The sequence below is a fragment of the Cavia porcellus genome, unplaced genomic scaffold, assembly GCF_034190915.1.
Source record: "Cavia porcellus strain 051 isolate PalLab524CR breed Dunkin Hartley unplaced genomic scaffold, mCavPor4.1 scaffold_3, whole genome shotgun sequence".
Taxonomy (NCBI): Eukaryota; Metazoa; Chordata; class Mammalia; order Rodentia; family Caviidae; genus Cavia; species Cavia porcellus.
The window spans coordinates 47,275,804-47,303,391 of record NW_026947486.1 but is presented as its reverse complement, the minus strand read 5'-3'; the positions used below and the strand labels follow the sequence as shown (position 1 = coordinate 47,303,391).

At 35.8% G+C, this 27,588-nt stretch overlaps 1 long non-coding RNA gene across 2 annotated transcripts in view; it reads left to right on the top strand.

Moving 5' to 3' along the window:
* LOC134475469 (uncharacterized) overlaps positions 1 to 19,022 on the top strand; it is a 29,033-nt gene extending 10,011 nt beyond the window's left edge. The window contains exons 4-6 of one of the 2 annotated variants that reach the window (XR_010046603.1): positions 5,926 to 5,968; positions 6,762 to 6,854; positions 7,309 to 19,022. This is a non-coding gene — a long non-coding RNA (uncharacterized LOC134475469). Of the gene's footprint in view, positions 1 to 5,925; positions 5,969 to 6,761; positions 6,855 to 7,110 lie in introns of both variants that reach the window. The other variant, XR_010046602.1, reaches the window with a different exon arrangement.
* The last annotated feature ends 8,566 nt before the right edge of the window (positions 19,023 to 27,588 follow it).

The following is a 27,588-nucleotide window of genomic DNA, read 5'->3' as shown; positions in this document are numbered from 1 at the left end:
ATTCTGTCAGTTTTTATTATTTTTTATACTAGAGAGACAATGAGATATCTACTTTGAGACTTGTTTATTTCACTAATGAAGATATTCTCAAGATGCCCCCATTTACCTATAAAGGCTTCAAGGAAATCCTTTTTAAAAGCTGAGTAATATTCCATTGTATAGAAATATCACTTTTTTATTTCAAAGAGAATAAGATTAAAAATAACAAAACAGATCATAAGGAAACAATTTTAAGAAACATGGCTTTCAAAGCGAGTCCATTAGAGATCTTTACTGTCTATTGTATTGTCTCTAGTTTTCTTCCAAATACTTGTCCCCATTTTCACACACGGTGAACACATACTGAACATTATAGTACTAATCTAATTAGAACAGGATGATGAAGGCTTTTTAGGTCATCAACACCTGACATTAGGGAAGTCAGCAAGGGCTGCCATAATGTTTCTCATTCTCTTTGAAGTAGCTGTCCATATCTTTAAGTATGCTGAAATTAAATATAAGAGACTACAATAATATCACTCTGAACAGTGAATAATAGTATTGCTAAATTTTATATCATAATGCTACAGAATTAGCACTGGGTGTCTTAGTGTCTCTTCTTCAGAGTATCTGTTCATTACATTATGCATTATATAATCTGTTCCTGTAAACTGTTTAGAAATTCTCCATATGTTTGAATCTCTATATGTATACCTATCCATTCTGTATTATAGAGAAAAACAGATCAAAACAAGACAACAAAACAAATTTCTAGCAAAATATGAAATGAAAAAGACATATAAAACCACAATATTAGGTGATCTACTGTATATACTATGCTTTCTCTTATTCTCAATAGAATTGTCTACATCATCAGACATAATATAATTGAACATATTATTACATAGCAATTTTAATAAAAACATAACATTGCAGCTATTGTAGGACTTCAAAAGCAGTTAATAATCAAACCGGGATGGGTATCCTATTACATCCTGTCATCTTCAGAGTAGTTGCCTCTGCTCTTAGACTTGATACTATCAAGCATACCAAACTTGAATAAAATCTGTCAAGGTAAAACAGCAGTCTAACAAACCAGCTTCAAATAAGATCAGTCATAGTAAGGCAATGTTAGTAATACAAGGCTTCAGTTTAAGTTAATGGGAAACTAAGAATAGTTACCGTGGTAGAGCCTGCTATTTTGGGGATAGATGTCTGTGCACTCAAATCTAGTGCAAGTAGACAGACTGGAACAAAATAAAATCAAACTGAGACTATTGTGGCTTTTAAATCCTGATACACTGTTAACAATGGCCTTTGCCTTCCTTTTTAGGCAATTTCTCACCTTTCCCTTTCTCCGGATGCTTTGTATATTTTGGGTCCCAGTAGCTCTTTTAGTTTTTAGATTAGAGGGTCAACCCATTTTCTATCTGAGTGTTGCTGAACCCTTTTACCCCTGAGCTTGATCTTGAGCTGTATTCCTTTACTTTACTTACTAAAGCCACAGAGTTTTCCTTCCTTCTAGCTGTGTTGTTCTCCACTGCACAAAAGTATCATAGCTTTCTAACCTATCTGTGGCTTCTGGAGGAGTTGTCCCTATTTCTCTCTGGTTCCCTGTCACATAGAGCATTGTTTTCTCATCTTTGACTTTGAGTTTACTAACCCCCTTTCAAGTTGAGTACATTTCCTATTCAGAGCATCAAGATGGATCGTACCTCCTACTCTATTCTGCCTGTGTTTCTTTTTGTTAGTGTATCAGGACTATCTATATTAAAGATTATAGCTTACCTTCTCTGCCTCATCTCTGCTATTCTATTTTTCTGCTATTATTTGTCCACTTTCCTCCTTCATTCCACTGTCTGCCCCATTCATTGAGGCCTCTCTTCCACTGTTTCTGGAATACTAATTTTTTTTTCTATCTCCCTGTCTAAAATGTCCTTCAGTATTTTTTTTAGGGTTGGATTGGTGGCCATGAACTCCCACAGTTCCTCCTTGTCTTGGAAACATTTTATTTCTCCATTAATTTTGAGGGAGTTTTCAGGGTACATCAATCTGGGTTGGAGGTTATTTTCTTTCAGGGCTTGGACTACTTCACTCCACGTTCTTGATTTGATTGTGTTGATAAGTCTGTAAAGATTTTGATGATTTTTCCTTTGTAGGTGATCTGCTTCTTTTCTCTGGCCACTTTTAATATTCTGTTCTTGTGAATTTTTGGGATCTTGATTATTATATGTTTGGGTGTAGATCTGTTTTGGTTGTGTTGGTTGGAGTTCTATATCCCTCACTTATCTGGATATCATTTCTTTTTCCTATGCTTGGGAAGTTTTCCTTAATTATTTCTGTGGATAGCCTTTGTAATTCATTTGTGGTTACTCTTGCTTCTTTGCTCACATTTTTTATTCTTAAGTTGTAGATCCTCTTGTCATCTTCTAGCCTTTGAATTGTTACTTCCTGGTTCCTTGTTATTTTTAAGAGATCTTTTCTTTTATGATCACACATTGCAAATCTATCTTCAAGTTTTGAAACTCTAATTTAGTTTCTGTCAAAGCATTTTCCCAGCTTTCAATGGAGCTTTTAATTTCCTGGTAATCTTTTTGGATCTGTTTCATGTATTCTAGATTTTGTTTATATTCTTCACAAAAGGTTTTTCTTCCTTTTCTGGGTTCCTCCATTCTTCCATCTGTGTCTTCTTGAGAGGGGCTTAACATTTCTTTTATTAATCTTTTTATATCTTGTCTCACTTGGGTTAGAATTTCAGCTTTAAGTTCTTCTATGAGGTCATGAAGGTATTTCTTTATATCTGCTGATGTTGTGGCCAATATTGCATGATTGCTGTACTGGTTCTCTTCTGTATTTACCTCTCCTAGACTTCTTTTCTCAGGGTCAGTGGCTGGAGGATTTTTCTTATTTCTTTCTCTTGTCATGTTTCTGGTTTCTTTCAGACAATTGTGTGGTGGATGTCTCAGGCTCTCTCCATATTGCTTACAGTTTTTCTGAAGCATGCTGGCTGGAGAATTGCTGCCTTCTCCAGTTTACTGTTATCTGAGGTGCACACCGGGATGATGTGGTCTGGTCCTACTTCTCTGAGCCAGTCAACTGGTGAGTACCTTCAGCATATTAGTCTGCGCTTTGCTGACATCACAGGTTCAGAACAGTTTTGTCCCTCTCTATTGGGTCCCAACCAGGGGCATGACTCAGCCCAAGCCAGTCCCATCAGTCCTCTTTGGGCCAGGCGTGGCTGACTGATACCACTGCCACACCAGACTCAGGCCTATCTGCCCAACTCCAATATGTCTTCCAGCTGGCCTCACGCACCACAGGATCCAACTTCTAGTACTCACCGTGAATTAATGCAGTTATCCACTTTGACTCCACTCCTCTCTGTGCTGTGCCCTCTTGCCAAGGGCCCGGAACTCACCAACTCCTCTTATCGGTGGCTGCGGCTTCAGCATGACCATGAATTGTCCATTGCCACAGTGATCCCAGCACAGTGTGGGACTGATCTCAATGAGCAAGTCTGTCTCCAGCCTTCCACCCAAGTTTTCCTCCTCTTGCCCTTTTTCTTTTTCCTCGGTTTCCTCCTGGGTCACGAGAACCCCTCTCCCCTCATCTGGACCTCTCCATATTGTCAAATTAAAGTGTCTGAGCTGTTTTTCCCAGACAGGCTCACCACCCAACTACCTATCAAGCCGCCATCTTCTCAGTCCCAGAAATACCACATGTTTTTCATCCACTCTGTATTTGATGGACATTTTGGTTGTTTCAAAATTCAACTGTCATAAATTGTGCTGCCATGAACATCTGTGCACATGTATCATTATGACGTAACATTTTCAGTTTTCCTGGGAAAATATCCAGGAGGGGAATAGCTGAATTGAATGGAACCTCCAATCCTAGTTCTTTCAGGAATCTCCATACTGAGATCCACAGTGGTTGCACCAGTCTGCACTCCCACCAACAGTGGAAAAGTGTTCCTTTTTCCCCACAGCCTTGCTAACATTTGCTATCAGTTGTTTTCTTGATGGCAGCCATTCTTTCTGGAGTGAGAGGAAATCTCAATGCTGTTTTAATTTGCATTTCTCAATGACCAGTGATAGTGAACATTTATTCATGTATTTATTTGCCACTTGCATATCTTCATCTGAGAACTGTGTGTTCATTTCAGATGCCCGTTTTTGGAGAGGATCTTTGAATTTGGGGCATCTATTTTTCAATTCTTTATATGTTCTGGATTTAAGTCCTTTTTCTGAGGGATTGCTGGTTATAATTCTTTCCCATTCTGTGAATTTTCTTTTCACTCTGTTGGTGATTCAAGTGCAGAAACTTTTCGATAATATAATATCCCAGTTGTCAATTTGTTGAAGTGTTTCTTGAAGTTTGCACTTTGTTCATGAATTTTCTGCCTACACCTTTGTCACCAAGATTCCTACCTACTTTGTATTTCAGTAGGTTTGGTGTTTCTGTTTTAATATTTAGATCTTTGATCCATTTAGACTTTAGTTATGTGCATATGCATGGGTGATATGCATGGGTTTAGTTTCAGTCTTTCGCATGTGGAAAACCAATTTTTCCAGCACCATTTATTAAAGAGGCTATCCTTCCAGTGATCATGTTTAGCACCTTTGTCCAATATCAAGTGGCTGAGTGTCTTTGCAGTTGTGTTTGCATCTTCTAATCTGTCCCACTGATCCTCAGGTCTGTTTCTTTGCCAGTACCGTTCTGATTTTATCACTTTATCATTTTTTTGTAGTATAGTTTCAAGTCTGAAATTGAGATGCTTCTTGCCTTGCCTTTGCTATTCTAGGTTTCTTCTGTTTCTAAATGAATTTTAGGAGACTTTTGTCTAGATCTGTAAGGTAGGTCAGTGGTATTTTGATTGGGATTGCATTAAATATGTATAACACTTTTGGGGGTATGGCCATTTTCATAATGTTGGTTCTTCCTAATCAAATCAAAGAATATCCTTCCGTTTTCTAGTATCTTTTTCAATCTCCCCTTTTAGCATAGCATAACTTTTAGCACACATATATTTTACATTCTTGGTTAGGTTGCTTCCTAAGTATTTCATATTTTAGATGCTATGGTGAAAGGTGATCTTTCCATAATTTCTCTCTCAGTGAGTTTTTTTTTTTTTTTTTTTTTTGTGTGTGTGTGTGTGTACAGGAATGCTATTGATTTTTAAGCACTGAATTTGTATCCAGATATGCTTCTGAATTTGTTTATAACTTCTAGTTGTCTTTTAATGAATTTTTGGGGGTCTTCTTTATAGAGTATCATGTCATCTGCAAATTGTGATAGTTTAACTTCTTCCTTTCTTATCTTTATTCCTTTTATTTCTCTCTCTCTCTTGTCTGATTGCCCTGGCTAGTATTTCCAGAACTATATTGAACAGGAGTGGTGATAGTGGACATCCTTGTCTTGTTCCTGATTTTAGTGAGAAAGCTTTCAGTTTTTGTCCATTTACTATAATGTTGGCTGTTGGTTTGCATATATGATCTTTATGAGATTGAGGTAGACACCATGTATTCTGAACTTCTAAAGGGTTTTTATCATGAACATGTGTTGACTTTATTGAAAGCTTTTTCTGCATGTTGAGGTGATTATGTGGTTTTCATTTTTGGCTCTGTTGATGTGGTGCATTACATTTATTGATTTGGTATATTAAACCATCCCTGCATTGCTGGAATGAATTCCACTTGGTCATGATGTATAATCTTCTTGATGATTTGCTGCATTTTATTTGCCAGTATTTTATTGAGAATCTTTGCATCGATGTTCATTAGTGAGACTGGGCTATAGTTCTCCTTTTTGGTTGGGTCTTTCTGTGGTTTTGGTACCAGAGTAATACTTGGCTACAGGAATGATTTAGAGAAGATTGCTTTCTTTTCAATTTTATTGAAGAGTCTAAGGAGTGTTGGCATCAAATCTTCTCTAAATTTCTTGTAGAATTCTGCTGTGAATCCATCAGGACCTGGTCTTTTCTTTGTTGGTAAGTATTTAATTGCATTTTCAATTTGAATTGCTGGTATTGTGTTATTAAAAATTGCTATATCTTCTTGGTTGAGCTTTGGTAGCTCATAAGTTTCTAGCAATGTGTCCATTTTCTCTGTCTTTTCCACTCCATGTGAGTAGAAATTTTCAAATTAGATATTCATGATCTTTTGAATTTCCATGGGGGAAATTTGTAGTAATTTCCCCCTTTTCATTCCCTATTGCATGAATTTGTTTTTTTTTTCTTTCTTTTTCTTTGTAAAGTTAGATAGAAGTTCAATTTTGTTTATTTACTCAAAGAACCAGCCTTTTGGCTCATTAATTCTTTGTATCATGTTTTAGTTTCAATTGCATTAACTTCTGCTCTAATCTTTATAATTTCCTCTTTTCTATCAGCTTTGGGTTTAACTTGCTCTTCTGTATCTAGAAGCTTGATATGAAGCATTAGGTTGTTTATTTGTGCTCATTCCGGTTTTTTTGATATGACAATTTATTGCTATGTATTTCCCTCTTGAGACCACTTTCATTGCATCCCACGGATCGCAGTATGTTGTTTCTGCATTTTCATTGAATTTTAGGCATTGCTTTATTTCTTCTTTAATTTCATCTGTAGCCCACTGGTTGTTAAGAAGGTTATTTAGTTTCCAAGTATTTATGCAGGTTTTGCAAGTTTTTTGCCATTAATTTCCAATTTTAATGTGCTATGGTTAGATATTATGCATGGGCTAATTTCATTAACTTTGCATTTACTTAAGAATGTTTTATGGGATAATATATGTTCTATTTTGCAGAATGTTGTCCCATGTGTAGCTGAGAAGAATATGTATTCTGATGTGGTTGGGTGGAACACTCTATAAACATCTACTAACTCCAGTTGCTCACAGGTATGGTTCAATTCTATTATTTCCTTGCTGACCTTTTGTCTAGTCCATCTGTCTCTTTGTGACAATAAGGTATTAAGGTCCTCTGTTATAATTGCATTGTTGTGTATTTGGTTTTTCATGTCCATTAGTATTTGCCTTATATAGTTGGGTGCTCCTGTATTTGGTGCATTCATATTTATAATTGTTAGTTCCTCCTCTTGAATTTTTCCACTAATGAATATGTAGTGACCTTCTTTATCTCTTTTAATCATTTTAGGTTTGAAGTTCACATTGAAGTCTGCAAAAAGAATAGTTACCCTTGTTTTTTTTCTGGGTTCCTGTTGTGTGGAATACTGTTCTCCATCCTTTGACTTTTAATTTATGAGTTTCCTTTTGGGTCAGATGTGTTCTTGTATACAGCATATTGTGAGATCCTGTTTCTTGATTCATTCTGTCAACCTATTTATTTTGACAGGTGAATTGAGGCCATTTACATTTATGGATATCACTGATATGTACTGGCTCGACTTTGCCATGTGTTGTAGTTAGGGGTTGTACACAGAGAACAGTTAGGATCAAGACATGGAGTTTATAATATTATTTTTATAATGATCATCAGGAGTTAACACAGGAAAATGCAGGAAATCTATCTGCAACACCAAAGACATAGAGTTTTTAGTCAAGAGCCTAAACCCCACAGCAGTGTCCCACATGAATCCAGATAAAAACCCAGAGGTCAGGACAATGCCTCCTATGAGTCCAACTGGAAGTCCAGAGCCCACAAGAAGGACTCACATCAGTCTTTTCTATGGATCCGTGCTAGGAAGACCCAAGGGTCAGCAGTGGAAGCCAGAAAGTCTATGCCAGCAGGATGAAGAAGCTGTGCTGATGGGATGAGGGTTCTATGTTGGAACCAAGAAGTCACACTCACAACAAAGGCCAGGGCTATCTTGAAAGGCACCACAGCCATCCTCAGTGGCACAGGGGCCCTGAGCTCCTCTGACGACAAGCACAGTTGGGTACATGCCAGGAAGCAGGAGTTCATCCTGGAGACCAAGAGGCACACATGTTCCCCTCCAGAGCCAGGAAGCAATTCTCGATGTGAAGACCAGAGCTCCTCCAGGAGAACGAACAGCTCAAACAGCAACTCGTAGGAGAATCCACAACAACACATTAACGCCTCAATACCTCAACACCTCCCTTCTTCTCTACATATTTATCCTGGCAACTTTCCTTAGGTGGAGCATCTTCACTCAATGCCATGCTGATGTAATCCAGCTGGTGTTAAATTGATTACCAGTTCTTAATCCATAACACCATGTTATATTCCAGTTGTTTGCTTTCTGATTTTTCTCCTTGCTTAATTGCTTGTCCTACCTGGTGGTTTCTTCTTCTTGTTTTTCTGGGGATTGTGGTCATTTTTATCTCTATCTAATATGTCTTTCAATACTCTTTCTAGGGTTGGTTTGGTGGACATGAATTTCTTCAGTTGTTCTGCATTGTGGAAGCATCTTTTTTCTCCATTAAGTTTGAATGCAAGTTTTTCTGGGTATATCAGTCTGGGTTGAAATTTCTTTTCTTTGAGAATTTGAAATACCTCACTCCAAGCTTGTCTTGAATTGAGGGTTTGTGTTGAAATGGCTGCCGCAATTTTGATGGAATTTCCTTGAAAGCTGTGTTTTTTCTCTAACAGCTTTTAGTATTCTGTTTTCATGCTGCATATCTGGGATCTTAATTATTATATTTCTAGATGTAGATTTATGTTGTGATTGTTTGGTGTTCTATATGCCTCACCTGCATATCAGATTTTTCCTCATGTCTGTGAAATTTTCTGCTATTACTTCTGTGAATATATTAGTTGTGTCATTTGCATTTGCTCCTGCATCTTCACTGATGCCTATTAGTCTTATATTGTTTCTCTTAGCATTATCTTGAAGCTGCTGGATTGTCATTTCATGCTCCTTTGTTGTTTTTATAAGTTTTGTCCTTTCATGATCACTAATTTTGATTCTGTGCTCAAAGTCTGAAATTCTATCCTCAGCTCCATTTAAGTGCTTGTTCTAGCTTTCAATAGAATTTTTTTGTTTCTTGGTCTCTCTTTGAGTTTGTTTTATGAATTCTGCTTGTTTTCTATATTGTTCATTCAAAGTTTCAGTTTCCCATGATCCTGTACTTTTTATCTATTTGTTCTCTACCTATTCTGAGCAACTTGTTTACCAAGTTTGTTTTTTCTGATTTACATGAGAGATTAATTTTGATTTGATTTTCTCTGTAGCCTCATGGAGTTGTTTTTTATTTCACTTGCTATCTTTTCATAGATTTCTGGTGTGTTATTTTTGAAATCCTCTATTTCAATATCTCCTGTACTTGCTCCTGTGGACTAGATGTTTGAGATTGCATTTTGCTTTTTTGTTTTACTGTTTTCTTCTTTTTGGTTAGTATTTTATCCTTCAATCCCACTAGTGTCAACTGTTGGTAGTGTGTATCTTGGGGTCCTACTGTAAGGTTGGTGTTTGTCCAATTGCTGGCTCCCACAATGAAGAGGTGGATCAGTCAACCTGAATTCCCCCTGAAGGGCCCGTTGTTGAATCCTATGGTCTTCCTAGGCTTACAAGTCTAGGAGTACTGATGAAAATCAATCCCTAGTTCCTGCTTTTATTATGTCTTCAGGTTGTTCAGAGTCACCAGATCTCCCTGTTTGTAGTGTTGTCTCGTCTGGGACTCTACTGTGTCTCTGGGTGTCCCACAGGCCCCCTTGATTTTCTCCACGTTTGGGAAGGCCTATTTGGCCCCCTCATCAACCTACCTGATATTCTCTGTGTGGAGGAAAGACTCACCCACTCACTTGCCAAGCTTGCTTATGGCCTATTTCTGGAGTGGGCTTCTCTGTTGCTCCTGTTTACCCACTGAAGGTGGCAAACTCTATTTCTATTTTAGGGGCAAAATCACCTCAGTGGTGGAAACCTGCTGAGTTCTTCTTACTGAGTCTCCCCTCGATACTTCATGGTTAACCCTCTGTAGTCCAAGGTTCTGGAGGGAGGTATGGGAGCTGAAGATCAACAGCATTGCTAGATTCAGGATGTGGGCTGGTACCTGATCGCAGTGGTGGTACTATGGAGGCACACACCATGGGTTGGGCCCCACAAGGGTCTCAGTTCTGGCCTCATCCCATGCACACCTCTGGTTGGAGTTCCTGGGTCCTGTGAGGTGGTCTTCTGAAACTGCAGGAGTCACAGGAGAAACCTGGTCTAGACTTGTGATAATAGACAGTAGTAATCCTTGTGGGTTTAGTGTTAGCTATATTTTTGTGTGGCTACTAGTATCAAGCCCTCTCATGGAAAAGTTTTTTCTTCAGGTATTTCTTCTGTGAGTAGGAGATTCTTGGTTTGTGTCTTTTACAAGATCTTACCTTCCCAGTTATTTAAGAGTGTGATGTTGTTATCTGTTTGGCTCAGTTCTTGGTGCATTTGTATAGGGCAATGTTGAAGTTATTGCTTCAGAGCTACCCAGTATTTTTATGGAAGGGAAAAAATTGATTACAACAGATATGATATACTAGATAAGTAGCAAAATTAGCTGTAACAATAGCACCAAACACAATTTAGAAACTGACAAATTGTAGTAACTGTTGGTTTTGTACCTTTTTGAATTGATATCTCATAATTTAGTGCCATTTGGCCTGGACTCACTGTGTAGTCCAGGCTGGCCTTGATTCTGAAGCAATCCTCTTGTCGTAGCCTCCTGAGTTCCAGGATTACAGTAGTGTGACGCAATACGCAACTGATCTTATGCATTGTAGATTATTGTATCAGTGTCTGTAGTTGCATAAGAGAACCAATTGTGAATTAGGGGTTTGTATGCAAAGTATTTCCTCTTGGCAGAGTAACCACTCTGTAACCTGGACATTTAGGGAGAATAGTGTATAAAGCAAAGATAGTAAGGAAGTAGAAGAAGGCTGTTGAACAAAGGATGATCATGCAAGATTTGTGAAACCAGAAAAAAGGGTATAAAAGAATGGAGAATTATTTGAGGGATTATCTGAACATAGTCTCTGTGTTTGGGAGATAGCATTTTCTGTTGTTGGTGTTCTCCCCAGCCATTTAAAAAAGAGACAAAAAGAGCAAAAGAAAAAAAATGAAAGAAAGGAGAAAAATCAGATAAAAATGCCAGTTGTCTCTTCCTGGATTCATTCTGAGCTGCTGGCCAGTCCCTTGGAGGCCTCAGTCACCTATTGACTCATATTGTTGTTGTTACTTTGGACTTTTCACACCACTGATTTCACAAGCCCATCTTGTGCACCTTTGTTGGGATACTACTGAGTTGGTAGCATTCCTTCTGGTCTCTGATCATTCTGAAGGAGTTTACCTCAATAGTGACAGTAGTGAGAGGAGGGGCTGCCTTCCTTTGGCATGGCTCACCTGGGTTTCTGCACTAGTGGAGAGACAATGAAAGGGGTCTTTCTCCTACACGCAGCTCATTACTTCTTTAAAAACTGTTTTAATTATTAGAATTATTTTATGTTTCATATATAGTTTAGACTAAGCTTTCAGTGAAAATGTTTTCTGAAATTTTTACATGCATTGTATTAAACCTACAGATAAGTTTGTGAAGAACATTTTTAATGTGTTGAGTTTTTGATACAAGAATATAAATAATCTCTCCATTTATCTTTTATTAAAACATGATTTATTATTGTTTATTATGGATATTATTCTTTGCATTAGATTATTAAAATCTTTTACTAATAATAAAAAATTGTAATTTTGGTCCATTGAGCATTTTTTATCATTTTCTTGCTTTTTGGTCTTCCTTATATATTTTAGATTTTACTACCTTAATAGTTGTATACTTTGCAAATATTTTCTTTAAAATTTTGGGTTGGCTCCTCAGTCTACTGAGTACTTTGCTAGAAAGAACTATTTTCATATGATGCAATCCCATTCAATTATTTAAGCTTTTGTTGCTTATACTTTTAGAATTATATCCAAGCCACCTTTCCTCAAACCAATGTTTTTGAACATTTTATTGTTTTCTTCCACTAGTTTTACAATTTCAAGGGTTACAGTTTAGTGTTCAGTTCATTTTGTGTTGATTTCATAAAATATATACCAGCTCGAATGACATAATGCAGTATGCAGACACTGAAACAAAGAGGACTGGAGACCAGTTTTCTTCCCACAAGAAACAAGAAAATGATCTGAAGATGGCTGGAAAGATAAAGCAAGTATAGAGATTTGCATTATGCAACATTATCACAAAACTGTAAATATCAACATTATCACAAAACTGTAAATTTCAGAGGTGATTTTACTACTTTTATTCTCCCTTGTTTGTCTGATTGCTATCCCTTTCCTGTCTGGTTAGATATCATCTGGTTCTGTTTTGAATTTTATGTTTATTTTTATATTTGGGCTTTTTTTCCTTTCTCCTCTCTTTGCCTGGTGTCCTCATTTTTCTTTCTTTTCTTCTTTTTTCATTCTCTTCATTTTCCCTTCCTTTCTTCTATTCAATATTTAGGTTTTTTACATTTCTTTTTCATCTTCTATTGCTGTTTTTACTCTTTCCTCAAGTACTACTTGAATTTAAGCTTTCAAGGGGGTAAATATTGTCTCTGCCCTTTCTGATTACTCCTTCACATTCTATATCATTATTTCCCTCCTGTATCCCCCACTTTCCCAAAACTTGGGCAGTCATCCATTGATCTCCAGTCTTGATACAATATTTGACCTCATTCATCATTTTATCCTGTTCTCTATCTCTTGCAACCTTCCTGCACCCAAAGAAGAGTAAAAATCACTCCACTGAGAGGAAAAGTCACTGCATACAAGTGCATAGCATATGTTTGATTTTGTTATCTAACTTTAGAATTTTCTCATATCGTCAGAGATAGCAAGTTAATCTTTACCATAGTTTGCCAGTAGTTAAGCTGTACTTGAAACTATTGTTATTACTAATTGTACTATATTAGCCAGGAGGTTGTACATGTTATAATCAGTTTTTCTAGACTGTATGATAACACAGTGACAATACAGGGTCATAATCATCACCAGAGCCCAGTATGAAAGGATTGGGCACTGAGACAAATTGGGAAGGTAGGTTCTTGGGCTATCTATATAGAACCACCTACAACCAGGGGACATCCCTGAAGAACAGACATCTCTGAGGGAAGCCTCAATACTAGTGGTAAAGCTATTTATCATAAGAAATTGGCAAGCATCAACATAGAAAACAAAATAAAATTTAAAAATATAAAAATAGAAAATGATAAGACACAAAAAGGAAAATGCAACTCCAGACCATCTGCCCACCCAAGACAAGCCCAGGACTCAATGAGATAGATGAAATTGAAAGCCAAACACTAGATCTTTGTGAAATGATAGCAACAAAAGTTAAAAAAAAACTAGTGGAAAAGACTATAGAGAAAATAATCCCTCAGATACAAAAAGAAATGATGTTTATATCAATGATATTACAGAAAATACAGATAAAAAATAGATGAGCTTAGAAAAATGATGTAAACAAAGAATGCTCAAAATAGGAAAGAAATGGAATCTGTGAAACAGATGAAACAGAAATTTAAGAGATTAAAACCTCCACTGAATATATATTCAACAATATATATTCATTGAATCAAGGAGAGGATAGAATTTTGAATCTTCAAGAAAAAGTTGCAGATAGTGATCATGAAAAGAAAGATGTGTTAAAAACAGCAAGAAACCTTGAAAAATCCACCAGCTTCAAGATGAAGCAATAAAGAATACCCTAAGTTTGATTAGAGTCAATGAGAAAGCTAGACAGCACAAAAGCCATAAAAAAGCTTTTCACAGAAATAATTGCAGAAAACTTCTCAAGTATAGATAAACAACTAGACATATAAATAGATGAAACATAGAGAACAGCCATGGACAAAATAAAACTATACCAAAATATATAATAATCAAGATACCTGAAATTCAGCACAAGAACAGAATATTTAAAGCTGTTAGAGGAAAGAAATCACCTCTAAAATAAAGCCCATCTGAATCATGACAAACTTCTCAGCATACACCCTCAAATCAAGAAGAGCATGGAGTGAAATATTTCAAGTCCTGAAATAGAACAGCTTCCATTCCAAAGCTATCTTTCAAAATTAATGGAGAAATAAGGTATTTCCAAAGGAAAGAAAAAAGGAAGAAATTCATTACCACTGAATCAACCATACAAAAGTACTGAAAGATAATCTAGATAGATATAAAAATGATCACAATTCCAAGAACAAAAGCAGAAAGAAACCACCTGGCAGGGCAAGCAATTAGTCTCAGGAGAAATGTAGGGAAACAACAGCAGAAAAATACCATGACAAAGATAAAACCAATCCATATCAATTACTGCCACCAATGTAAATGACCTTGATTCACCAATCAAAAGAAACAGAATGGCAGAATGGATCATAAAACAAGATCCAACAATATGCTGTATATGCAAAACATATTTAATTCAAAAAGAAATTCATTGACAGAAAGTCAAAGGATTAAAACAATGTGACATAAAACAGGAAACTTGAAAAAGGCAGGGGTACCTATTCTTTTTGCAGACAATGTGAATTTCAAACCAGGAATGATCAAAAGTGATAAAGAAGATCACTACATATTAGTTAGAGGGAAATATCAAGAAAAAGTAATAATCATAAATATGTATGAGCCAAATATAAGACTATACAATATATAAGACAATTATTAATAGATATGAAAAATCAAATAAGCGATGACACAATTTCTATAGGAGATCTTAATACCAAATTGTCACAAAAAGACAGAGCAACTAGACAAAAAATCAGTAAAAATTATCAGAACTGAACCAAACTTAAGAACAAATGGACTTAGTAGATGTTTTCACAGTGTTCCACCCAGCATCATCAGAATACACATTCTTCTCAGCTACACATGGGTCATTATCTAAAACAGACCATATACTAGACTACAGAACATTCTTCAGTAAATGCAAAGGAACTGAAATTATCCAGTGAATATTATCTGACCATAGTGCAATTCAACTGGAAATTAATTGCAAAAGAAACTGCAAAACTCCATAAACATGGAAATTAAATATGACCTTCCAGAAAAAGTATTACACATGAAATTAAGGAAGTTATTAAACTATATCTACAAGAAAACAAAAATGCAAATGCAACTTACCAGAACCTGTGGGATTCAATGGAAGTTGTCCTAAGAGGTAAATTTATAATGGGAAATTCTCACATCGGTAAAACAGAATAAGCACAAATAAACATCCTAATGTTGTACCTCAAATATCTAGAAAAAGAAGAGCAAGCTGAGCCAGAATTTCATATAAAGAAAGACATTATAAGGAACAGAGCAAAAATTAATACAAAAGAGGCTAAGAAAGCAGGACAAAGAATGAATGAATTGAACAATTTCTTTTAAAGTATATATAAAATTGAAAACAGCCAACATTATCAAAAAAAAAGGAAAGAAAAGTCTCAAATTCTTGCATTGATGAATTAAAAGGGTGAAATCACTACAGATCCTGTAAAGATTCAGAGGATCATCAAGACCTACTTTGGAAATCTTAGCTCCTATAAAACAAAACAGAAAAAAATGGGCAAATTCCTAAATATGTATGAAATCACTAAAGTTGATTCAAGAAGATATAAAAATTGTGAATGACAATATCAGTTGATGAGTTTGAAAATGTAACCAAAACCTTACTGAAAAATAAAAGCCCAGGTCCTGATGGATGCACTCCTGAATTCTACAAGAATATTCCTCTCAAGTTCTTTAATGAAATTGAAAGGTAAGCAATAGCCCCTAACTTATTCCTGTACGCAAGTATTACCAAAACCAGAGAAAGCCCCAAACAATAAAAGAAAAATACGGTTCAATCTTCCTAATGAACACAGAAGTAAAAATTTTCAATAAGATACTGTCAAACAGAATGCAGAAAATCATTAAAAGATTATACTCCATGACCAAGTAGAATTCATTCCAGGAACGCAGAGATGTTTCAGCAATGTAAATCAATGTAATACAATTATCAAAACAAGTAAAAACAAAAATCACTTTATCACTTCAATAAATGCAGAAAAAAAGCTTTTGATAAAATCCATTACTCATTCATGATAAAAAAAAACTCTACTAAAAATTGGAATAGATGATCTTTACATCAAAGACAAACCAACAACCAGCACCGTATTAAATGGGCAGAGACTGAGAGCTTTCACTCTAAAATCAGAAATAAGACAAGAATGTCCACTATTACCATTCCTTTTCAATATAGTTCTGGAAATATTAACCACAGCAATTTTACAAGAGTAAGAAATAAAAAGAAAGAATAGGACAGGAAGATGTTAAATTATCATTATCCACAGGTGATGTGATACTATAATTAGAAGACTTGAAAAACTCCACCAAAAGACATCTACAGTTAATAATCAAGCTCAGTAGCATAGCTATATACCAAGTCAACACTCAAAAATTGATAGCATTCCTATACAGAAACAACAATCTCATTGAAAGAGATAATAGAGAAATCACACCCTTCACAATAGTTTCTCAAAAAATGAAATATTTAGGAATCAATCTAACAAAGGAAATAAAAGATCTTTACATTAAAAATTACAGTACTCTGTAAAAGGAGATTGAAAAGGATATTAGAAAATTGAAATATATCCCTTGCTCATGGATAAGAAGAATCAACATAGTGAAAATTGCCCTACTCCCAAAATTGTTATACAGATTCAGTGCAATCCCAACCCAAACACCATTAGCTTATCTCATAGAGCAAGAGAAAATAATCATAAAATCCATTTGAAGCCAGAATAGACCTGGAATAGCAAAAGTAATTCTGGATAACAAACCAAGGCAAGTGGTATCATAATCCTTGATTTGAAATGCTACTACAATGCTGCCATGAAAAAAGCAGCATGATAATGACAAGAAAACAGACACAAGGGTCAGAAAAATGTACTAAAGATGTAGAAAATCTTCAAATACACGCATCCACTTTATCTTTGACAAAAGGTCCAAACATATTCCCTGGAAGAATGATAGCCTCATTAATAAATGGTGCTAGAAAAACTGACTCTCTGCATCCTATCAGCATGCACTAAACTAAAGTCAAAATGGATCAAAGATCTAAATATTAAAACAGAAATACTAAATCTATTGGAAAAGAAATAGGTAAAAATTTGGAAGACATAGGTGTAGGAAGTTTTCATGAACAAAACTCAAGCTGCATGGGAAATACTTCAAAGAATCAACAACCAGGATCTCATATTTTTAAAAAACCATTGCACATCAAAAGAAATCACCAAGCTGGGAATTTAGCTCAGTGACACGCATGCCTGCCTGAGACATATGAGGTCATGAGTTCGAGACCCAGTACCAAAAAAAAAAGAAAAGAAAAGAAAAGAAATTACCAACTGTCAGAAGAGACAACTCACAGTGGAAACAATTTTAGCCAACTATCACTCAAACAATGAATTTTTACCTAAATCATATAAAGAATAAAAAAATCAAATCCTCCAAATTCAAAGACCTAATCCAAAAATAAGCATCTGAGATGAACAAAACTATCTCAACTGAAGAAATATACATAATATACAAATAAATATACAAGAATATACATAAAATGTTCAACATCATTGATCATTTGAAAGATGCAAATTAAAATGCCACTGAGGTTCCATCTCACCCTAGAAAAAATGGCTACCATCCAGAACTCAACCAACAACAAATGTCAGCAGGATTTTGAAGAAAAAGAAACCCTTCTCCACTGTTAGGAGGTTAGACTTGTGTAACCACCATGGAAACCAGCGTGGTGATTCTTCAGAAAACCACGGTTACAGGTCCCATTTGACTCAGCTATCCCCCTCCTGGATACTTCCCCAGAAGAATGAAAAACATCATACCACAATGACATATATGGAGCCATATTTGTAGCAGCACTGTTTTGTTTTTTTGGTTTTTTTTTTTTTTTTTTTTTTGGTTTTTTTGTCTTTTTCCTTTTTATCGGTACCAGGGATTGAACTCACGACTGCCTGCTTGCAAGGCAGGCGATTATGCTGCTGAGCTAAATCCCTAGCAATGTTTGTAATAGCTAGATCTTGGAAACAACACAAATTCCCATCAACCGAGGAACTGATAAAAAGGATGCGATATTTTCATACAACTGGGTACTACTCAAAGATAAAGATAAACTTGGGACTTTTATAGGTAAATGGGTGCAATTTGAAACCTACTCATAAGTGAAATAAATCAGACTCAGGTGTATAAACATCATATTGGCTTCCTAGTGTAAGAAGCTAAAACAATAATAAGATTCAAAAAGAAAAAGAAACTGGGATAGGAGAACAAGAAAAGTAAGGGAAATTGCAAAATAAATAAATAAATCTATAGATAGACACAAGATAGTCATACTGTTAATTTCATTTAATTCATTGAAAATAAATATTTGTGCCTGTATTACTTGATCAATTTTTTATTCCTTATTCTTATAATATGAGCCACTATTTTGAAGATAACATTATGCAATGTATTAACATTGTTACTCTCTTAGTATCTTGTTTCCAAATATTATAACACAATTTTCATTGTTTTTTCTTTCATATAAAAAAGGAAAAACTTCCAAGCATTCATTTTTGTTTCAAGAATGTATTTGTTTTATTTTGTTTTTTTATGCTTACCTTTGATTTTATTTTTTTTTCTCTTTGCCTCTGTTTTCTTACTACCACTTTTATTCTAGGACAGAAAGTGTTTCAGAACTATCTAAAATTACATAAGCCAATTGGGGCTTCAAGTTATTCTGAGACTTCTTCATTATTCAATATAGAATACAAGGTTCTTGAAATATTTGTGAACAAAAAAATTCATAAACAGTTTTTAAAAGGATAGACAGACATGGCGTGTTTGAGGGGTTTTGTTGTAAATTACATTGGAATAAAAGTGCTTGTGCTATTTTGCAGCTTATGCAAATTTTTGTTACCTGTAACTTAGAAAAGGGTGTTTTTATTGTGATATAATGTGGCCTGAATGACTAAATCCTCACTCAGTTTTATGAAACTGTCCTTAAATGGATTATTTGGAATAAATTTGACCAGGATAATAGTTTCTTTCCTGTCCCTTTTCTAGATTAGTGACTAGTACAAGGATGTGCTTTGTGTATCCAGTAACTATTAAACTATTTGCCTAATGTCTGCGAATTTATTGGAGTTTAAATTTACCTAAATTCGGCTAACGGTCCTTGGTCCATTCTAAACCAGTAATACTTGAAAATATTTGTCAAAATTGACTTGCTGAAAATTAATTTTTGTCTCCTTCTACCTTCATTCCTTAACTAGAAAAATGAAGAAATTTGGCTTAAAAATGGCTTGTCTTTGAGTTATCCTCAATAGAGAATACTGTTCCCTAGACTGGTTTTGTTTTTCTGAAAGAGAGGCCTTGAGTAATATAGACAAGATAACATGTATAGAGTCAAACATTTAGCACAGTGGAATGCATCTTAAAATCTGTGGCAAGGGTTTTAAGTTGACTAAGACCTACTACAATAACTTAAGACAGAACAAAATCTTCAGGTAATACAAATGGAAATTAACTACGCAAGTAATTAACTTTGAGATAGGTATTTCTTACCTTGCTGCAACCACCTTCAAAAATGCAAATTTCAGATAAAGTAATGCTTAGATCTATAGAAAAAATTCTGATCAGAATTACATTCTAGTTCTTTGACCTCTTGAAGAGTATATTGTTCTACAAATATTATAAGACAGAATAAAGAACCTAAACAGAATACAATTAAATTTTTAAATTTGTTAAGATCTTAAAGACTCTTGGAAATCAAAGCCAGTTTAATACTGATATAATGTGACACAAAGACTTGAAATGTGTTTTCATGGTAGAAATATTGTGAAGCACATTAATAGAATAGTGGCTTAGCGTTCTTTTATTTATAAGTTTAAATTCTTTCATTTATAAGTTTAGCTTCTCAGAAAATAGTATGTCCAAATAGTCTTCACAAAGGCTGCTTCTAATATTATCAGAAGTGGTCCTGTAAGGAAAGAGGACAGACAGACAGGCAGAGAAACAATAGGATAAAGGCTTCAATAAGTTTTTGGCTAATCTTGACTAAAAAGAGTTAAAGCTTCTGCGGATAAAGACAGCAAAAAAGGTGATAATACAAGCAGTTACCCTGACCACGCCCATCTCACAAAGGACAGCCACTTAAAAGCCACTCATATTCTACATTGCTCTTCATTTAATTACTATTTTTCCTTTTTATGTAAAGCCCTCCTAATGGACTGATAAATTCTTCTAACAAGACAAGGATAGGGAAATAAAACTCATGTAGAAATCTGCATATTGATGGAAGGCACAAGTGTAGAACCTTAGCATCTGAAATGGCCAATCAAATTATGACAAAACCTGGGTAGGGTGAAGACTAACACCAAATAAAAAACAGCTAAAACCACACAGGCCTTGGGTCTTCCATCAATCCAAAGCCCCTATTCTTTATCAGGTAGCTGTGTTTCTCCTCTTTATCCTACTGTTCAATAAAGCATCCAATAAAATGTCCCCCTTTCCTTAAAATTTATATCTCCAAGATTTTTTTATTGATATAAACTCTATAAATCCCAGAAAGATTTTCCCTACAGTGCAGCAGTGGTGCTCATCCTCTGCTGAGGAGCAGTAGGTGGTGCTTGTCTCTCAAAAGCAACATTGGTTGTTCCATGCCTAGAAATCCAGAAAGGAGACATTCTACTGGACACAGTATCCAACTGTGACTGGTCTTTGCCCCACTTCCTGGAATTCTGAAGGGATGACATTATAGGTAGTCCTCTTTTTACTTCACCAAAGGAGCTGAATCCATCAGATATCAGAGAGGGAACATGCACCTTAGTATCAGTACTGGGATTTGAACCAGTGCAGAAATAGTGTTCAAGACTCTTAAGTTATTTAGTTTGTTAGTGCTATTTGGTTTGTTAGCTCCCCCTAGTGAACTTTGTCTTTCATGGAAAGTTTAACTAGAAATGATGCTAAAACATAAATGTAGCAAGTCTTTTACTCAGTGTTTTTGTTTTGTTTTGTTTTGTTTCATTTTGTTTTTTGCCTTTTTGAGACAGGGTCTTGCTGTGCAGTTCAGGCTGGCCTTGAGCTCACTTTGTAGCCTAAGCTGGTCTCGAACTCGCAGCAATCCTCCTGCCTCAGACTCGAGTGCTGGGATTACAGGTGTGAGCCACCATGCCCGGCCTCAGGATTTTTAAAATTTTTTTATGGAGGCATGGTTTACTAAAGATTGAAGAGGGAGACAGAGAATCATCCTGAAAAGACTTTAGTCACAATTTGTCTTTTTCTACCATTAAGGTAGGGCTATTTACTTAGTTTTACTCCCCCTGTCCCCCTCTGCCATTCAGGAAGAAGCGATAGGTTTATTTAAAATGGAACATCTCAGCATAGGAGATTACGTAAACAAACTTGAAAATAACTTTTAGAGAAAAATCAAATGGGATCTAGAAAGCTTAACATGTCTGCTTTAGAAAAAGTTTCTCTCTCTCTCTCTCTCTCTCTCTCTCTCTCTCTCTCTCTCTCTCTCTCAATTTATTTGGCCACAGCATTCTTGGAACTGTGTACAAATCCTCTCCCAGAACTCAACTGCTCACTCCTCATAGCTAGGTGTGGTCAGTACCAGATCCTGTCCATGACCCTCCTTCTCCTCTTCCTGCTTTCTAACCCCTTTGAAACATTGACATTATAGGGGAGAATCACAGTTCGTTTCTCCTTGAGATGTTTCATTCTTGCTTTGGTCTCCCCTCTGACACTGAACCTGGGGAGAGAGCCTATTCCTGGGCATGCTGAAATCAATGGCTTCTAAACTGAGTTGCTGGGAGGGATGCAGGTAGCCCAGGATGTATTCTGCCTGCCAGATTTTGCTCTCATAGTGCATAGGCTTTGACATGTTCGGACTGGCCTTGTGCCTGCAGCACCTGCTTCTCATCTCCCTTTTTTCTTCCATCAGTTCCTGCTTCTGCCATCTCTGCATCCTTCCACTTTCCCTCAAGCTGCCCAGAGGCTGAGGCAAAGGAATTGATGGTGAATTCCCTAAATAAAAAGGTCCCTTCTTTTGCATTTTCCATCTTCCTCTTGCTGGTAGCTGTGCCCTGCTGCTGCACAAGTTGTGATTTGACCACAGTAAAAGAGTGAAGTGCAGGGAGGCACAGAAAAATGTGGATTATGTCATAAACTAAAATAAGAGTTGTTGAATGTTAAATAAATTGATATCATGGTACACATCTGAGCACTCAGTTTATTTTTTATTTTTTCAAATTCATAGATAAGGAAAAAGAAGAAGAAATATACTGCAATAAAATTTTAAAGTTTGTTAATCAGGGAGTAACAATGGTACATATATTATACATTGTCATCCCCAAATCATTCACCTAGAGCACAAGATACCAGTATAAATCTTTCTCGTCAGCAAATTCAGAGAAATCAGTAATAATGCTATCTTAATTATTTTAAATACCTATGCATACACATACATATGTTTTTCTTTCAGCTTGTCACACTAATGAAACAATATGATGTTTACACATGTATGTCTTATTTATTTCATTAATGAGTATATGCTTCAGGTACATCCATTTACCTATAAAAGTATCCAGTTTATCATTCTTTATGGTTGAGTAGTATTCCATTGCATAAAAACAACACATCTTTTTATCCATCTCTCAGTTGATGGACATTTAGGTTGTTCCCAAGATCTGGTATTACAAACTTTGCTGCTATATGTTGCTGTGGTATGATATTTTTAATTCTTTTTGGAAGATACCCCAAAGGAGAATAGGTGGCTTGAATGGGTCCTCCAATCACAGTATTTTGAGGAATCTCCACAATGGTTTCCACATTGGTTAAATAGTCTGCAATCCCACCAAGAGAAGTGAAGTGTTTCTTTTTCCCTCCAGCACCTCCAGCCCCTCCAGCCCCTCCAGCCCCTCCAGCCCCTCCAGCATTTGTTATTGGTTGATTTCGTTCTTTTTTTTTTTTTTAACTTTTTATCGGTACCGGGGATCGAACTCACAACTGCCTGCTTGCAAGGTAGGTGCTTATGCTGCTGAGCTAAATCCCCAGCCCCCTATTGGTTGATTTCTTGATGTTAGCCATTCTTTCTGAGGTGAGGAGTAATCTCAGTATTATTTTAATTTACATCTCTCAAATAACCAGTGATGTTGAACATTTTTTTAAAATCAGTACCAGGGTTCAAACTCATGACCACACACTTGCAAGGCAGGTGCTTATGCCATTGAGCTAAATCCTCAGCCCTGATGTTGAACATTTTTAAATGCTGTTTGTATTTCCTAATGTGAGAAGTGTGTATTTATCTCAGATGTCCATTTTTGGACAGGGTCTTTAAATCTAGGAAGACTGATTTTTAGAGTTCCTTATGTGTTCTCCATAGTGATGCTTTGTCTGAGGAAGAGCTGGCAAACATTTTCTCCCACGTTGTGGGTTATCTCTTCACATGTTGCTGGTTTATCTTGTTGTGCAGAAGATTTCAGTAGGGTCAGGTCCCATTTGTTGATTCTTTGCAACTGTTCCTGTGCAATATGGATTTTGTTCATAAAATCTTTGCCTATGTCAATGTCTTTCAAGACTTTTACCTATTCTATTCCCCAGAAGATTTAATGTTTCTGTTTTAGTATTAAGATCTCTAATCATTCTGATTATAGATTAGTAGATAGTGAAAGATATGGGTCCAGTTTTAATCTTCAGCATGTGTAGAGCCAGCTTTTCCAGCACCATTTATTAAAGAGGCTATCTTTCTTTCAGTGAATGAGTTTGGTACGTTTGTCAAAGATAAGGTGGGTTAGTGTGTCTGCAGTTTTTTCTTCATTTCCTACTCTACACTACCGATCCTCAGGTCTGTTTTTTGGTGAGTACCACATTGTGTGTTTTTTTTTTTTTATCACAGTAGCTTTATAGTATAATTTCAAGTCCAGAATTGTGATACCTCCCATCTTGTCTCTGTTGCCCAGCATTGCTTTTGTCTTCTGGTTCCAGATGAATTTTAGGATTGTTTTCTCTTATTCTGTGAGATATGCTATCAGAATTTTGATTGGGATTGCACTGAATCTGTATAACAGTTTTGGAAGTATGGCCATTTTCACTATATTGGTTTTTCCTAACCAACATCATGGGATATCTCTCCATTTTCTAATATCCTCTTCAATCTCTTTTTTCAGAGTAGTGTAGTTTTCATTGTGGAGGTCTTTTATATCTTTTGTTAGGCTGACTCCTAGGTATTTCAGTTTTTTCAGTGCTGTTGTAAAATGTATTGTTTTCCTGATTTCATTCTCATTAGGTTTGTTATTTGTATACAAGAAAGCTATTGATTTTTGAGTGTTGACTTTGTAATCAACTACATTACTGCATTTCCTTATTAAATTTAGAAGTATTTTGGTGGAGTTTTTGGGGTCTTTTAAGTAGAGAATCATGTAATTTGCAAATAATATTAGTTTAATTTCTTCTTTTGCTATCTTTATTCCTTTTATTTCTTTCTGTTGTCTAATTGCTCCAGCTAAAGTTTCTAGGACTATGTTGAATAAAAGTAGAGACAGTGGGCATCCTTGTCTTGTTCCAGATTTTAGTGTTAAATATTTCAATTTTTCTCTATTCAGTATGATGTTGGCTGTAGATTTGTCATATATGGCCTTTCTCAGATTGAGATAATGAAAGAGAAAAAGAAGTAAAAGGCAAACTAAATAAAACAGACAAAGAAAAAAACAACTAATCCACTTCCAGGATTCTCTTTGGGTTCACTAGCTGACAGCCTATGGAGAGAAAGTCTCAAATCATGCCACTGTATCCTAGAAAGCCAGCCATTGCTTTATGGAAAAATAGTAGATAATCTTAGCAGGCCTTCCCTGAGACCAGACTCATTGGGTTTGCTGCAGGCCAAGCAATTTCCATTAGTCTGCACCCCAGTAAGAGCTCCTGGAGGAAGCCAGCAGCAGTTCTGGTTCCAGGTCTATCTGGCTCAACTCTAAAATGGCTTTTGGCCAATTGCTCTCTCCCACAGAAAATCTGAGTCCTCTACAGTCACTGCCAGCCAGTACAGTCTTCCATATCTGCCACTTCCTTCCACTGCCATGTCTCTCTGCAGAGGTCTCTGTGGTCACCAGCCACCACCATCACCATGACATGTGTCTCCTGGTTCCAACACCTCCTCTCACACAGTGACTATGGTTCTGGGTGAAGTTGCTGCCAGCTACCTCCTTCTTCTTTCCTGAAGTTTTTTCCCTTTTTTATACTTTTGACGCCACCATCATTTGCTATCTCAAGTATTTGATACTCCTAAAATAGACAAAAGTTAATTCACCTGTCTTATTTACAAATATGTTTTAGATATATTTCTTCCTAGTTTGAAGGTTTTTGTGGTTGGAAAGCAATGCTCAAACTTTCTTGGAAGCTGGGATAGGTTATCATTTACCAGCTGGAAGAAAGAAGGTCCAAGCTCAGTCTCATTCAAAACCTATGCTAATATTAGAAATATTTTTAAAATACCAATGTTTTATCATTACACTCATAATTTCAGTTTGACTTTAAATACATCCACTTTATCTCATAATTTGAACACAGTTGCAATTCTCCTCTATAACTGAGAAAAGCCTCATTCTGTTGCTGCCTAAAAAAAGACAATGGCATTAGAGAAAGAATGACACAAGAAAGAGCTTCATCAATGGTCAAAAATGGTGGAGAGGATCTTCATTCTCCAAAAAAGTTTCTAAATTCCAGATAATTGAGGATTACAAATACAGGAATCATGAGCCAGAGTTCAGCACCCTAAGTGCCTGCCTGGCAAGCACACGGTCATGAGTTTGATCCTCAGTACAAAAAAAAAAAAAAATCCTAGGAACACTTACAGGCTCATAAAAGAAAGGAATGAGGAAGGAATGTTCTTTTTCTCCTGGGAATAGGTAGTGACTGATTAACCAAAGACTGAAGTGCCACTTCTTTTTCTCCTTTTTTGGTCTGGTGTTTGTAATCTTGGCAAATGGGGTGTATCTTTAGCCCAAAAACTAAGACCACAATGAGACAGACACAGCATGAAGACAAAGATGCCAAGGCTTTCATCCTTTTCCAGTTACCTTATCAGTTCTCTGGAGGCTCAAGTGAAGAATCAGTGTTTTTAGCAGTAGCCTTTAAATCCCTGAATGGTAACATAGAAAATCATTATTAAGATGATACTCATACAGAGATGCTATCTACAGCAATCTACTGGAGGACTGATAATGTATTATCTAACTGTGTGATCTCTAAAGTTAGTGATTTTTTAAAGTTGAACAAAGGTAAGTGGAGCCAAAGAATTTATTTAGGTTTTTCCTCAATTGAAGTACCATTTAAAATAGGATCAAGGTTAATATTTTCCTAGGGATAGTGTAGCAAACAGCTGAAAATTGAGTCACTTAAATAACAGACATTTTTTTTCTCCTGTATGGAGACCAGAAGTCTGAAACAAGAGTTGGCAGGGCCAAGTTCCCTCTGCATCATCTAGAGGAGAATTTTGTCTGCCATTTCTCCAGTTCTAATGATGACTGACCATTCTCAGTATAATTGCTGTGTAACTCCATCAGCTTAGTATGCCTCAATTTTTACCCAGCCTTGTTCTCTTTGTGTCTATTTAACAATTAATTTTGTTGGTACATTGTAGATACACATAATGATCACATTTATCATAGGAAATTAGAACACATCTTAATTATTCTGTTTTCCCCAATTCCCTCCTCTCTCTTAAATATCTCTTCGCTTCCTTAATAAAGCTTTTTCCATTATTTTTATTCTATTCTCTTTTTTCTTTTTCCTTTCTTCCTTTCTCTCTACCCTCCTTTGCTTGCCTCACCATTTAAAAAATGTCTTCCTATTTCCCAATATGTATTACATTTTAGTCCTAGTTTATCCTTTTGGTTTCTCACACAAGATGAGCAATGTGATATTTAGAAATGTGTGTCTTACTTAGTTCACTTAAGAGTCTGGTCTCAAGGTGCATTCATTTTCCCAAAAGTATCTCAAGTTCATCTATCTTCATAACTGAGCAGTGCTCCATTATACATTTTTTAAAAACCTGTCTTCTATGCCCATTTATATGGTGATGGGCAGTTATACTGTTTTCAAATTTAGCTATCACAAATTGTGCTATTATAAACATGGGTGTGCATACATCAGCATAGTGTGCTGATTTTAATTCTTTTGGGAAGATACCAGAAAGAGTAATAGCAGAGTCAAATGAACTTTCTAGTTTTAGTTTTTTGTTTTATTTGTTTTGTTTGTTTGTTGCTGTTGTTGTTTTTGAGGAGCCTCCACACTGATTTCCCCAGAAGTTGCACCAATCTACAAATGTAACAGTAGTAGAGAAGGATTTTTTTTTGTCACAACCTGGTAGACACTTTTTATAGGTTCATTTGCTGATAATAGTTGTTCTTTATGAAGTGACATGGAATCCCAGTACTGCATTAATTTAAATTTCAGGAATGACCAGTGATGATGAAAAACTTTTATATAGTTATTTGCTGCTTGTATTTCTTCATTTGAGAAGTGTCTATTCATTTCAAAGCCCATTTTTTGATTGGGTCTTCACATTTGGAGGATCTTATATTTTCAATTCTTTATATATTCTAGATATCAATCCTCTGTCTGAAGAATAGCTGGTAGAATAATTTTTCCCACTGTGAAAACCTCTGTAGTTTGTCTCTTCACTCCGTTAAGGA